Consider the following 14,369-nt stretch of genomic DNA (forward strand, 5'->3'; position numbering starts at 1 on the left):
GAAGAGAAAGTGGAAAATTGCCTTGACTGCATTGGTATGGGTGACAATTATCTGAATAAAACATCAACAACTCAACTACAAATATCAGCAATTATACAATGGTGCCTCATGAAGCTCAACACCTTCTATAGAGCAAAGCATTCCATCAATAGGTGAAATGTCAACCAACAGAATAGGTAAAGATCTTCACCAATCCTGCATATGACATAGGACTGTTTTCCAGAATATATAAAAAACTTACGAAATTAGACATCAACAAATGAAATAACCCAAGTCAAAAAGGGGTACAGATTTAAGCAGAGAAGTCTTTACAAAGGAAGCTCTAATGGCTCAGAGGCGCTTATTGAATAGTTCTCCATCTCTGAACATCAGTGTGATAGAAATCAAGACAATTCTGAGATCCAAATTGCTAAGACAAAAAATTTAAGTAACACCTCATGCTACCAAGAACATGGGGAATGAGAACAATCTTCCATTTATGGTAAGAATCCAAACTTGTACATCCACTTTTGAAACCAATTTGGTGGTTTCTCTGAAAACTGAGAAATGGTCTAGCTAAAGATCAGCTATACTACTCCTTGTCATAGACCCAAGCAGTACTTTAATACACTACAAGAACACTTGCAAAACTATGATCACAGTTAATTTCTTCATAATAGCCATAAATGGGAGACAACACAGATGTCTCTCAACTGAAGAATGGAAAAAGAAAATGTGGTACATTTAAACAATGGAGTATTGCTCAGCTACTCAAAAGTATAATATCATGAAATTCTCAGACAAATGGAAAGAATTAGGAAAGATTTTACAGAGCAAGAAATCCCTAAACTAAAAACACAAACAGGTAAGTAGATAGTCACAAATATCTGAATATTAGACATAAAGCAAAGAATAACCATGATACAATCCACAGTCCCAAAGAAGCTAGATAACAGGGAGAGCCCAAGGGAAGACTTTTGAATATCAGTGAGGAAAAATATAATAGACATTTGGGGTGGAATGGATATAGGGAACAGTTATTTGGGAAATAACAAAAACAAAATGTGTGGAGGATATTTGGAGAGAACTTGGAGATCAAAGAGGAATTGATCCTGGGGTGGAAGCTTAGGATCATTTCTTAGATGAGCTAAAGGCTCAATCAAGTAGAAACTCTCAGAAATCTATGAGGAAAACTCTGACAAAGACTCCTATCAATGGGTGATATGGAACATAAAATAGTCAGATCTTCTAACCAGACAAGTCCAGTTGAGGGACTAGGAATCAAACCCAGCTGTAAAACCTTACAGCTATAAATTTCTTGCCTACAAGATGTGCTGAAATAAAGGTAAAGCAGAAATTGTGGGAATGTCAAACTAATGACTGGTCAAACTAGACAACATGCCATGATAGAGAAACCAACCCTGAAAATATGAATAATACTCTGCTATAATTTAAGACAAGAACTTACCTTAATTCATGCCTTACAATGTTTACACTACAATGAATGGAAACAGAGGCAGAGACCCACAGTTAAACATCAAGTGAAACTTGGATAATTCTATGGAAGAGCAATAGGTTATTATAAGTACCAGATGGATTAAGGATACCATGAGCAAACCCATAGAACCTACTAACCTGTGCCTATAGTGGCTCACAGAGACTGAACCCCTAAGCAGAAGCATATACTCTGCACATATGTAACAGGTGTTCAGCTTGATCTTCAACTGGGACTCCTAAGTCCAGGAGCAGAGCTATGTGACTCCACTTCTTTCATTGGGATTCCTTTTCCCTACCTAAGCTCTCTTGTCTTTTTTCAAGAGGAGTAGATGTACCCAGGCTCATGTACTGTGATATGCCAAGGTTCCTTGATATTCAAGGATGACTTCTGCTTTTCTATGTAGAAAGTGAAGGTATATGAGAAAAATTCAGGTGAGAAGGGGACAGTAGTTGGAGAAGAGGAGGGAACAGAAGCTAAAACCAAAATGGAAAGTTAGTAAAAATTAATGAAAAAGGACTTCACTTTATAAACGCATCCATAAAATATTCCCTATTTAATTCTCAGTTTTTTTTCTCTCAATTTGGGAGTGTTTCTTAGATATTTTAGTGATATTATTATGAAATAGTCACATATACCTTAATATTTAAAGTGAATAACCATAAAAATGTGTGCACAGAAATAAAAGGCCTTGATTTTTCTTTAGGAGCACTGGTGGATGTGAAACTTCTTTTCTTCTGGGCATTATGTTCAAGAAATTATATGTTGGGATTTAGAACACAGAACTTCCCATAGACTCAGGGAATAAAAAGGCAGCTTATAGAAGCTAACCAGGATATTATAAATGATAAGTTTTCTCTATAGAAATGTAAGGCTGTTCTGAGGAAAATTGAAGTCATTTGGCTGTAACACAAGATTCGCCCAAGCCTGCATCCTGCAGCTCAGAAGGAGGAGGCATTGGTGTACTTTACAAAACCCGAATGTTAGCAACTGAAATTTATCTTAGCCCATAAAAATAAAACTCACAATCCAAATAGTACACATTTCTTTTGATTATCCGTATTTCTTCAGTAACAAGATAGGACACAGTGTACTTTAACAAAAAGATGACTCAAATGAGAGAAAGACAAGCTCATAATTTCTGCCCTTTAAATCTGAATGTCCATAGAAAAAATTTCAGTGTGTCACATTTCTGTGAATGTCACATTTTAAAATAATTAAAGAACACAATCAAGGTCTGTCAAAAAAAAATTGTTAAGCAAAATGTGAGTGAACAGAGGACTGGGTTCTGGGTTTACCTGTGGATCTAGGAGTGGTACATGATTCCTCCAAAAATCTGATATAGAATTTGGAAATGAGACATATAAGTAATACTTACTAGTGCTCCAAATCCAAGGCCACAAGCTCAGAGTAACTACAAACTTACAAACTTCCGAAGAGATGTTTTCTTCCTTCTAAGAATATCGGCCATAGGTTTACTTCTCTTGCAGATTGGTACTGGAGATTCATCATTTTAGAATGAGAGACATGAATTGATCTTTCAACATTCAAATTCCATGATATCTAGACCTGATCTAAAGGCAGGTCACAGAGTTTGTGTGTGAAGTCTTTGTTCTGTGGGGTGCTTGTTGCACAGCTCTAAATCATGCGGGGAACTACTCACATTCTTCACATATTCAATCACAGATTTTTTTCCTTTTTTATTGGCTATTTTATTTGTTTACATTTCAGATGCCATCTCCTTTCCCCATTTACCCTCCCTAGAATACCCTATTCCATCCACCCTCCTCCTTTTTGCTTTTATGCCATTTTAATTACATGCAAGTATTTGGGTCAGTTCTAGTTTGAGGAATGAGTGATACGATAGATGCAAATAGACAAATAAAAAACAAGACAATAAATACAAATAGTCAAAGAACAAGCAAGGCAATAGACAAAATTTCATGAACATTACTGTGATCACTGTTTCTAAGGGCTTATCAGGATAACTAAAATATCTGAACCAACTTCCCTGTCCTAGCCCAAGTTCATTTTCGTGTCTGAAGACTATTTCCTTGTTTTAGCCTAAAATTTATATTACTGCCTTAATTTAATCCTTTGTTCTAGCCAAATATTTAGATACCTTCCTGAAATTAATCCTTTGTTCTAGCCTAAGATTTAGATTACTGCCTGAAGCCTACTTCCTTTTCCTTGGCCAATGTCATATTTCTGACAAGCAGCCCATTTCCTTGTCCTTGGCTGATGTCAGATTCTTGCTGAGCCACCCCAAAAGCTCTCAACCTTTCCCTCTTTTTTATTTCATTAACAAGACTGTGCCTGTCTTAGGTTGTTCTGACAAGAATGCCTTCCTTATCATCATGGAATATGCATTATCAAGAGCAATGCATTTCTGTCTTAGGTTTGTAAGGCTCTGTGAAAAATCTTTCCGATCCTTGGCTTGTCAGCCTCTTAATCTAATACCTCTGTCTGGGGGTCTATTTTCAGGGTGAAGCCATGTACTTTGGTTGCCAACATGTTGATATTTAAAGACAAACTTTAATACAATGGGCAGGATTAAAAGTATTCCCAGGACAAAATGGGCTAGCATGATCAAGCTATATAAGCCATTTTTGAAGCTTGATCAAAATACAAATACTGACCTCAGGACATGAGTAATTTTATCAGCAGTATCTGCAGCATCAATGCTCAGCAAGGCAGAATTCTTTAAATTTCTAAGCGCACTATGCAAAGTTAAAACATCCAGAGAGGTATTAGAATTATGCCAAATATACTGCAAGTATCTTTAATTTTTTTCTTAATCATAATGACTACTACAGTACATTTTAGAACTAACATGAATCTAATGGTTTTTGGCATGATACTCAAGATGGCTCCTTACTCTTAAACTCTAAACTTCCTTTGAGTAATTTGAATAGGATAAAGAGCATCAATCCATTCTTCCAAATCCCTATCTAAATCCTCTTGGACATTCAACACATTAGTAAAAATTTTTGCTAAACGATTAAAAAAAAGTAGCTATCTCAATTTCTTGTGTCACAGCAATTGCAGAAGCAGTGGTACTAGCAATTAATGTAATTAAAGCTGTTGTACCAGCAATAATCAAGCCCACTACCCTCTCGCTTCTGCTTAAAGCCTGACTCACTTCTTCTAATACTTGCAAGATTTTTTCAGAATACAAAGGTCCTGTAATACTCAGAGCAATAAAACAAAAGCTGATTGATAAACCTCCTTAAATGACATGCTGGATATCAACACAGTAACACAATTAGAAAGTATACAATCAATGCAACGTACATGAAATACTATGGAAGACACAAAAGTAATTTAATTTGATAATTAAAAGAGCATTAACACATGTGCTAACACCTGTTTGACATCCAGATTCTGCCCAAACTTTATCCGTTGCAAAAATAACATTATAGAGAACTGTAGCTAACTTCTAAAAGTGTCTCTTAAAATGTCTAGAACCAGACAATATTTCCAATATTGGATTGATTTCTAGACCTGTAAATGATTGAGTCTGAATAACTTGTCACATTTAAGGCAAATACAACAGTCATTATAACTTCTCTTTTTAATTATCTGTTCCACAAGATCTAAAAACTTGAGGCAAGGCAGTTGTCCCATCAGGGGTATAGGTGTACAATGGTGGCTCAGGAACATATGTCCAATACAGCTTCCAAGTACCCATTGTCAGAGCACTCACAAGCTCACAGGTCAGCATCATTCTTTATCCTGGCATCAGCACGTCTTACCTGTTGCTCTATCAGCCACCATGATCCTTCAGCATCCTGTAGAAAAAACACAAACATGCCATCTTCCCCATATTAAATACCTGATCTGAATCATACCTTATGATTGTAAGTGGATCCTTCCCTTTCAGCTATGCATAAGTATGCCTAATTGTCGAGTGCCATAGACACACAGCAGCAAGTTTCTTGGCATCCCAATTTTTAAAAAACTTGAAATAAAGAGAACATGATTTATATAAATTTGGGGTGTACAGGGATATATCTCCCCTTTTTATTTTATGAAGATATTGTTTTAAAATTTCATAGGCTCCTTTCATAGTCCCTTGTCCTTAACAATAATAAGGATTCCCTGTAATATGGGTAATGTTAAATTGCTGCCAAAAAGTCTCAAATGGTAGACTGAGTTAGCCAGTTCCATTATCTAGTTTATTGGTTGTTTTTCTTTTTCATTTTGTTTTTATTATTATTATTGGATACTTTATCTAAAGGGCAGGTAACAGAGTTTGTATGTGAAGTCTTTGTTCTGTGGGGTGTGTTTTTTACAGCTCTTAATCATGCAGGGATGTACACACATTCTTAACATATCCAATCACAGATTTTCACATGTTTTTGGAAACAAAGTTTCAGATGGTTGAGAAAGGTGATATTATCTCATCTTTCTTTCAGCCAAAGAAGGAACTCTGATCCATTACTTGAAAACATAATATGTACTCCTGGGCAAGAATCATGAGTGTCTGATATTCCATCATAATTCTAGACAAAAGGAAAAATGCCACTCTAATATTTCAGATGTTTTGTCAGTATCTTGGATATTTACCAAGGAGGTATGGTACTCTACTCTTTTCGTCATCAATATGAAGAATTCAATTTGCTTCAGCAATCTTGCATCAGGATGAAAATGATTACTGTGTATGACACTCAATGGAAGTTCAAGACCAAAGTCTTGGTTTATTTAGTTCATGTAAATATAATGTAGATAATAACTAAGCTCAAAACATGAGTGCTGGGAGAAAAAGGAGTTTTAAGAAATTAAATAACATTAAAGAATAGTGGGACCTCAAAGGGAAGTACAGCTCATATTGGAAGATCTTTGTAACTTTTTTAATCACTTTAAAATATCTGTTTTCATGTTGGCTACTGGTTTACTGTATATTGCTTTTAATACATTTAGATATGGGCCTTGAATTCCTGATCTTTCCAAGACTTTTATCATGAAGGGATGTTGAATTTTGTCAAATGCTTTCTCAGCATCTAGTGAGATGATCATGTGGTTTTTTTCTTTGAGTTTGTTTATATAGTGGATTACATTAATGGATTTCCGAATAATTATCCATCCCTGCATTCCTTGGATAAATTCTACTTGATCGTGATGGACGATTGTTTCGATGTGTTCTTGGATTCGGTTTGCTAGAATTGTATTGAATATTTTTGCATCGATGTTCATGAGGGATATTGGTCTGAAGTTCTCTTTCTTTCTCAGGTTTTTGTGAGGTTTGGGTATGAGTGTAATTGTAGCTTCAGAGAATGAATTGGGTAGTGTTCCTTCTGTTTCTATTTTGTAGAATAGTTTGAAGAGAATTGGTATTAGGTCTTCCTTGAAGGTCTGATAGAATTCTGCAGTAAAACCATCTGGTCCTGGGCTTCTTTGGTGGGGAGACTTTTAATGACTGCTGCAATTTCCTTAGGGGATATGGGACTGTTTAGATGGTTTATCTGCTCCTGATTTAATTTTGGTACCTGGTATCTGTCTAGGAAGTTGTCCATTTCATCCAAGTTTTCCAGTTTTGTTGAGTATAGGCCTTTGTAGTAGGATCTGATGATTTTTTTGAACAAAGTGGGAAAAGATCTTTACCAGTCCTACATCTGATAGAGGGCTAATATCCAATATATACAAAGAACTCAAGAAATTAGACTCCAGACAGCCAAATAACCCTATTAAAAAATGGAGTATAGAGCTTAACAAAGAATTTTCAACTGAGGAAACTTGAATGGCTAAGAAGCACCTAAAAAAATGCTCAGTATCCTTAGTCATCAGGGAAATGTAAATCAAAACAACCTTGAGATTCCATCTCACACCAGTCAGAATGGCTAAGATTAAAAACTCAGGTGATAGTAGATACTGGTGAGGGTGTGGAGAAAGAGGAACACTCCTCAATTGTTGGTGGGACTACAAGATGGTGCAATCAATTTGGAAATCAGTCTGGTGGTTCCTCAGAATATTGGACATAGTTTTACCTGAGGATCCAGCTATACCACTCCTGGGCATATACCTACAAGATGCTCTAACATACAACAAGGACATATGCTCAACTATGTTCTTAGCAGTCTTATTTGTAATAGCCAGAAGCCGGAAAGAACCCAGATGTCCTTCAACTGAGGAATGGATACAAAAAATGTGGTACATTTATACACTGGAGTATTACTCAGCTATTTAAAACAATGAATTCGAGAAATTCCTAGGTAAATGGGTGGAACTAGAAACCCAGTGGATGTTTATTTACCATTTCATATGTTATCCCCTTACCCAATAAAAAAATCTAAAAAAAAAAAACAAAAAGAAAATAGTGGAATTGGATGATACTTATGATAAGATGATAACTGAGAGCATATGATTAGATAATGAATTAGATAATTATTGAAATATATGAAAAACTGGTAAACATCAAAGCACCAAAATGGCATATTATGACATGTGTAATTTGTATCAATAAAGAGGAAAATAAAAGACATTAAGCTAGATTTAAAAAAATCTGTTTTGGAGTATATTTGGAATGAGTTTTATGTAACTCACTGAACATTACTTAAGAAGAAGGGAGAATACAGAGGAGATGGAGATTTGTGGAAGAGGAAGATCTGAAACAAAAAGGTACAGGACATATGGCTGGCTTCCATATCTGGCTTCCTGTAAGAGCAATCTGAAAGGAGAGAAAATATAGAGGCATGAGTAGATGAAGGAGGGAAAGGTTTAAATAACATATGGTGTTAATCTAACCAAGAAAGTGAAAGATATATATGACAGGAACTTCAAATTTCTGAAGAAAGAAATCAATGAAGATCTCAGAAGATAAAAAGATAAGATGAGTATCTCAGAAGATACTCATGGATTGGCAGGGTTAATATAGTAAAAATGGCCATCTTCTTGAAAGCAATTTACAGATTCAATGCAATCCACATTAAATTCCCAATTCAATTCTTCACAGAGTTAGAAAGAGAAATTCTCAAATTGATTTAGAATAACAAAAAAAAAACCAGGATAGTGAACACTATTCTCAAAAATAAAAGAACTTCTGGGGGAATCACCATCCCTGACCTCAAGCTTTACTACACAGCAATAGTGATAAAAACCTGTATGGTATTGGTACAGAGACAGGCAAGAAGTTCAATGGAATTGAATTTAAGACCCAGAAATGAATCCATACACATATGGTCAGCTGATCTTTGATAAAGGAGCTAAAATCATTCAGTGGAAAAAGGATAGCATTTTCAACAAATGGTGCTGGTTCAATTGGAAGTCAGCATGTGGAAGAATGTACATTGATCCATTCTTATCTTGTTGTACAAAGTTCAAGTCCGAGTGGATAAAGTACCTTCACAGAAACCCAGATGTTCTGAAACTAATAGAAGAGAAGGTGGGGAAGGACATCGAATACCTTGGCACAGGGGAAAATTTTCTGAATAGAACACCAATGGCTTATGCTCTAAGGTCAAGAATTGACAAATGGAACCTTGTAAAATTACAAACATCTGTTAGGCAAAGGATACTGTCAGTAGCACAAAATGGCAACTAACAGGTTGGGAAAACATCTTTACCAATCCTACATCTGATAGAGAGCTAATATCCAATATATTCAAAAAACTCAAGAAATTAGACTCCAGACAACCAAATAATCCTATTAAAATGGGATACAGAACTAAACAAAGAGTTCTCAACTTAGGAAACTCAAATGGCCAAGAAGCACCTAAAGAAATGTTGAATATCTTTAGTCATCAGGGAAATGCAAATCAAAACAGCCTTGAGATTCCACCTCACACCAGTAAAGATGGCTAAGATCAAACTCAGATGATAGCAGATGTTGGCAAGGATATGGAGAAAGAGAAACACTCCTCCATGTATGAGATTCCAGGCGGATACAACCACTCTGGAGTCAATCTGGCACTTCCTCAGAAAATTGGACATAGCATTACCTTAGCACCCAGCTATACCATTCCTGGGCATATACCTAAAAGATGTTCCAACATATAACAAGGATATATGTACCACTATGTTCATAGCAGCTTCATTTGCTATAGCCAGAAGCTGGAAAGAATCCAGATGTCCTTCAACAGAGGAATGGATACAGAAAATATGATGCATTTACATAATGGAGTATTACTCAGTTATTAAAAGCAATGAATTCAAGAAATTCTTAAGCAAATGGATGGAAATATAAAATAACTTCTTATATGAGGTAATCCAATCACAAAAGAACACACATTGTATTCACTTACTGATAAGTGGATATTAGCCCCAAAACTAGCAATACCCAAGATACAACTCACAGACCACATGAAGCTCGTGAACAAGGAGGACCAAGTGTAGGTACTTTGGTCTTCCTTAGAAGGAGTAACAAAATATTCATGGGAGCAAATATGGAGACAAACTGTGGGACAGAAACTGAAGGAGGAGCCATCTGGAGACTGTTCTACCTGGGTATCCATCACATGTGCAATCACCAAAGTTACACACTGATGTGGATACCAGGAAGTGCATGATGAGAGGAGCCTGATATAGCTGTGTCCTTAGAGGTCTGCCAGAGCCTGACATATGAAGAGGTGGATGCTCACAGCTAACCACTGAACTGATCATGGGGTTCCTAATGAAGGAGTTAAAGAGAAGACTGAAGAAGCTGAAAGGGTTTGCTGCCCCATGGTAAGAGCTACAATACCAACCAACCAGAGCTCCCAGGGTCTAAACTACCACCCTCAGAGCATATAGGGAGGAACACATGGCTCCAGCTGTATGTGTAGGGCATAGGCAAGAAAGGAGATCCTTTGTCCAGTGAAAGCTGGACACCCAGTATGGGGAAACTCAAGGGTGGGATGATGGGAGTCAGTGAGTGAGTGTGGGCATATCCTCATAGAGGCAGGAGGAGGGGGCATAGGATAGTTCCTGGTTGGGAGGGAATTGAGTAAGGTGTTAATATCTTAAATGTAAATAAAATATCCAATAAATAAAAGAAAAAATAAGAGGGAGCCTGACTTTTCTTACAGAGTCCTTAGTCCTTATAGAATTCTCTCCACTTTGCTGCTCTGTGATACTGACTCAGTCTGCTTTGTAACTAGTGGGTTGAGGTGGAAATATTTTCAATATTCACATGTTCTTCCCTTTTTACATCTTTTCTCAGATATTTTCTGTCCTCTGGAAGCACTTGGAGGTGTGCTTACTCAAAATTCAATAACCACTGTTTCACTCCTTTGAAATTAAAGAGTATACTGTCAGTGAGAGCACATTTGTTTCTTGCTAAACTTCCCAGCCACACCAGAACAGAAGCTCTTCAACAGCTATCCTTAGTTTCCTTGATCCAAAGACAGTGTAAACAGATAATTATGTGACTATAAAAATTAAATGCTTAACACATCTGCCTTTCATTCTTGAAATTATTAGTGTCTTTCACATAATTCTACTCTTCTTTCTGGGCAAATATCAAAAGCAATCACAACTATAGCACAGGGGCTCTCTGTTAATCTATCATGTCTTCCTTACTACTTTATTTGATTGCGTTTAGTCCAGCTTCCTCTATTTTTTCAAGGCTATATATGTGGATGAGCAATGTTTTGTTAGTAAACTGTGAAGTGTAAATACTCGATCACGTAAAATGAAATTTTTATCTGTTTAAAAAAAATTATAAGGGAAATCAAGAAACAATAATTATATACAATTTTGTCATACACAGGCTCACTCAGTTTGCATAGTTCCATTAGTAGCCACTCTCAGAGTGGCCTCATGTCCTAACAGCTTACTGTTGTCTGAGCTTCCTTTACTTAAAGTTTTACTGAATTTTGTACAGAATCACTTGCACACAGCAGTGGTTGTAAGCCTATTTTTCTTCAGTGCCATGAGGAGAGTTGTCTCCTAATATTATATCACTCAAGGATGTTGTAGCTGCTTGAAGTATGAAGTCACGATGATGCTCCATGTAAAAACATGTAAAAATATAAAAACACATTTGTTAGAACAAGGCGTTCATCTCTCCTAATACAAAACTCTATAGACAAAATATCACTTTTTTGACATAGTGCTTCCTCATGTGGACCCAAGATGAAAGCTTAGATTCCCACATGCTTCTTTTTTTAGTAGAAGCACCACCAATCTAGAGAACCTTAGCTTTTTTTTTTTTTTTGCATAGATATCTTGCAGTATAGGTTAATCAGCTTCAACAAATTGCTTCTACTGCATGTAGATGTGATCTTTGGGTCATAGTTTGGTTGATCGTCTCAAACTTTTATAGAGAAACATGGGAAAATGTTCCTGAACATAGCAGCATGAAGTTAACTGTTAATAAAGCTAATAAAGGATGTTGCAAAAAATAAAGTTTCAAGAGCCCTTACTAGTGGCTGCTCAGCCAAAGGGTCAACACTAAATCAAGCATGAAATTTATACTAGCTGTTCTTCATCATATTAAAAAAAGTTTTATATCTACCATCTTGGCAGAAAACATCTTACAAGAAAATGGTGAGTATTACTAACATCAATACGAAATCAGCTATGTGACATGCTGTGTCAGAGTAGAGATCATTTTCCTTCTTGCTCTGAATATCACTGATGTAAAGAATAACCCAGTTCTTTCTCTCTACAGAATTTTCCCATGTGCATAGGGTCTCCTGTGAAGCACTCAATTACAGTACAAGAGTTAATAAAAAGGAAACCTATGTTGGGCCATCTAGATTGCTGACATGACTTTAATGAGAAATGGATAAGTGTTTATTAAGGAATTTTTTTCATGGGATTGTGTAATATGATGTACAATTCTGAATGGATCCTGAGTATCTTGAGTATTCTTTTACATAATCCATGGATTAGTCTTTAAAATGATGCCATTAATGAGCAGACATGAGAGGTAGAGAGTTTGGATAATTAAAGAAAATATCATTGAGACCCTTGTTTCACCTGATGTGGTTTTCTGAACATTTCTTCTATGTCTTGTTCTCAGGTTTCTGTCCACATGATGTTAATTTCTTGGTTCTTTGGACCTTTTTTGCATGAAGGACTAGTAACTCTGAAATCCTGACCCTGACACAAAAAGAAATCCCTACATAAACAAGGTAAGTGCCTTCTGGTATGAAGCTGACCTCTCTTTCCAAAGGAAAAGCAAGGCAATAAACAAAATCTGAAATTTCTAGGGGCTTCTGGGAGCTAGTCATGATGACCAAGACAAAAGGAATGCCACACAAGCTTCTTCTGAGTCCTCTCTGAGCTTTCCATTAACTTACATGTTAAGTGTTCTTAATGAAGGCCTAAGATAGTCTGTTCCTGCCTTTGTTATCAGAACAATCATTTCTGAAATGACTCAAATCTCCATATTTATAATATCATTTATTCCCTTGTGCCTGTGAAAGCATTGCTTGCACAGTGGTTCCTTGTAAGGCAGCATTTATAGCCATACCCTGATTGTATTATGGTCTGATTTCTGCACAAAGAAAAATGTATCCAGGTGAGTCTGTCTTTGCTTTGTATGACCAGATGGTGGTGTGGCATGTGGCATCAGTGTTCTCATAAGCCAATTGTGTAACAAAAGGAATTCCTGCCTGAGGGTCTCCGAAAATTCTACCAGCTGCTTTTAGCAGCCTATCCACAAATTCATGAAATGGTTCATTAGGGTCTTGATTGGTACCAAATAAATTCCCACTGATATCTTCTTTAGTCAGTAATTGATTCTAAGCATGGTGGGCAGCCATTGCAAACTGTGCATGATTCATGTAAGCAGCCCAATATGATTGGCATTATCTTTATATTGACCCTTTTCCTAGAAGCATGTTAATATCCCAATCTTTGTTACCTGTCCAAGGATTCATCATCTCGGTTCACTTAATTGTTTCACTCCATTCAGTGGTCCAAAGTATGTAAACTTCTCCTGACAAAGTAGAGTTACATATAATTTCCCAATTTTAGGGTGTTACATTTGTTTCTACCACTTTGTACAATAAAGCTTGTGTAAAGATACAGTAGATCTGTACTGTGCTACAACTGTTTTTAACTTTTTATTACTGTTGCAACCATCTCCACCTGCTCAATGACTTCAACTACAAACATGAGTGACTCAAAATCCAGTTCCCATGATTGGACTGCAAAGTGCAGCCAATGGAATATCAGCAACTCAACCACACCTCTAAGTTTCCGTTGCAACACCAGAGCAACCACAACTTTTGAAAGCAAAACTCAAATCTAGTCTCTCCAAAATCAACACTAAGTGCATCACCCCTATGCCACAAAGTTTTTAACTGAGAATGCTAGCAAAAGAATGTACAACTGTACAGCCTCTAATACCTCTCCAAATAGACACTGCCCTAAATATTATCTTTTATATGTCTGGTTTCTAGGATTTGGAGACCTGTTTTCTCCAGCTGGCTCATGCCACATGCTGGCTGGATGATTCTAACCTATGTTACCAGTTTTAAGCCAACATTCTGTCACCAAAGTTACAAATTTGTAATCCTACCCATTAATTTACAAGTCAATAATGTATAGCCAAGACAGCAGAACATATTTATACTTTTAAAACTATTCAGAAAAAAATGAAGTAGATTCATCTTATATATTTATACTAAATCAAATTTTCTCATTTTTTCTAGCTGTAATTTCCAGAGAAATACACTTTGTCACCTGCTGAACCCAATAAACACCTTTTTTGCAGAAAATGTTTGAAAAAAAAAAACAGCAGTGTGCTCTGGCTTCAGCTCCCTTGCCACTGCTATGTTTCTACTCCACATTCCCATTTTAACAGTGACACTGGTTTCCTAGGGTAGCCAGCCCAGGACCCAGGAAATGTTGCCATGGAGGCTGCCTCTGTAGATCAGCTTCATGGAATCCATGGCCCTAAACCCAGGGAATAACTGCCAGCCCCATGCTGGAGTTATAACAATTCTCATACCCAGTAGAAAAGAGA

The sequence above is a fragment of the Grammomys surdaster genome, unplaced genomic scaffold, assembly GCF_004785775.1.
Source record: "Grammomys surdaster isolate TR1022 unplaced genomic scaffold, NIH_TR_1.0 268, whole genome shotgun sequence".
NCBI classification, from domain to species: domain Eukaryota; kingdom Metazoa; phylum Chordata; class Mammalia; order Rodentia; family Muridae; genus Grammomys; species Grammomys surdaster.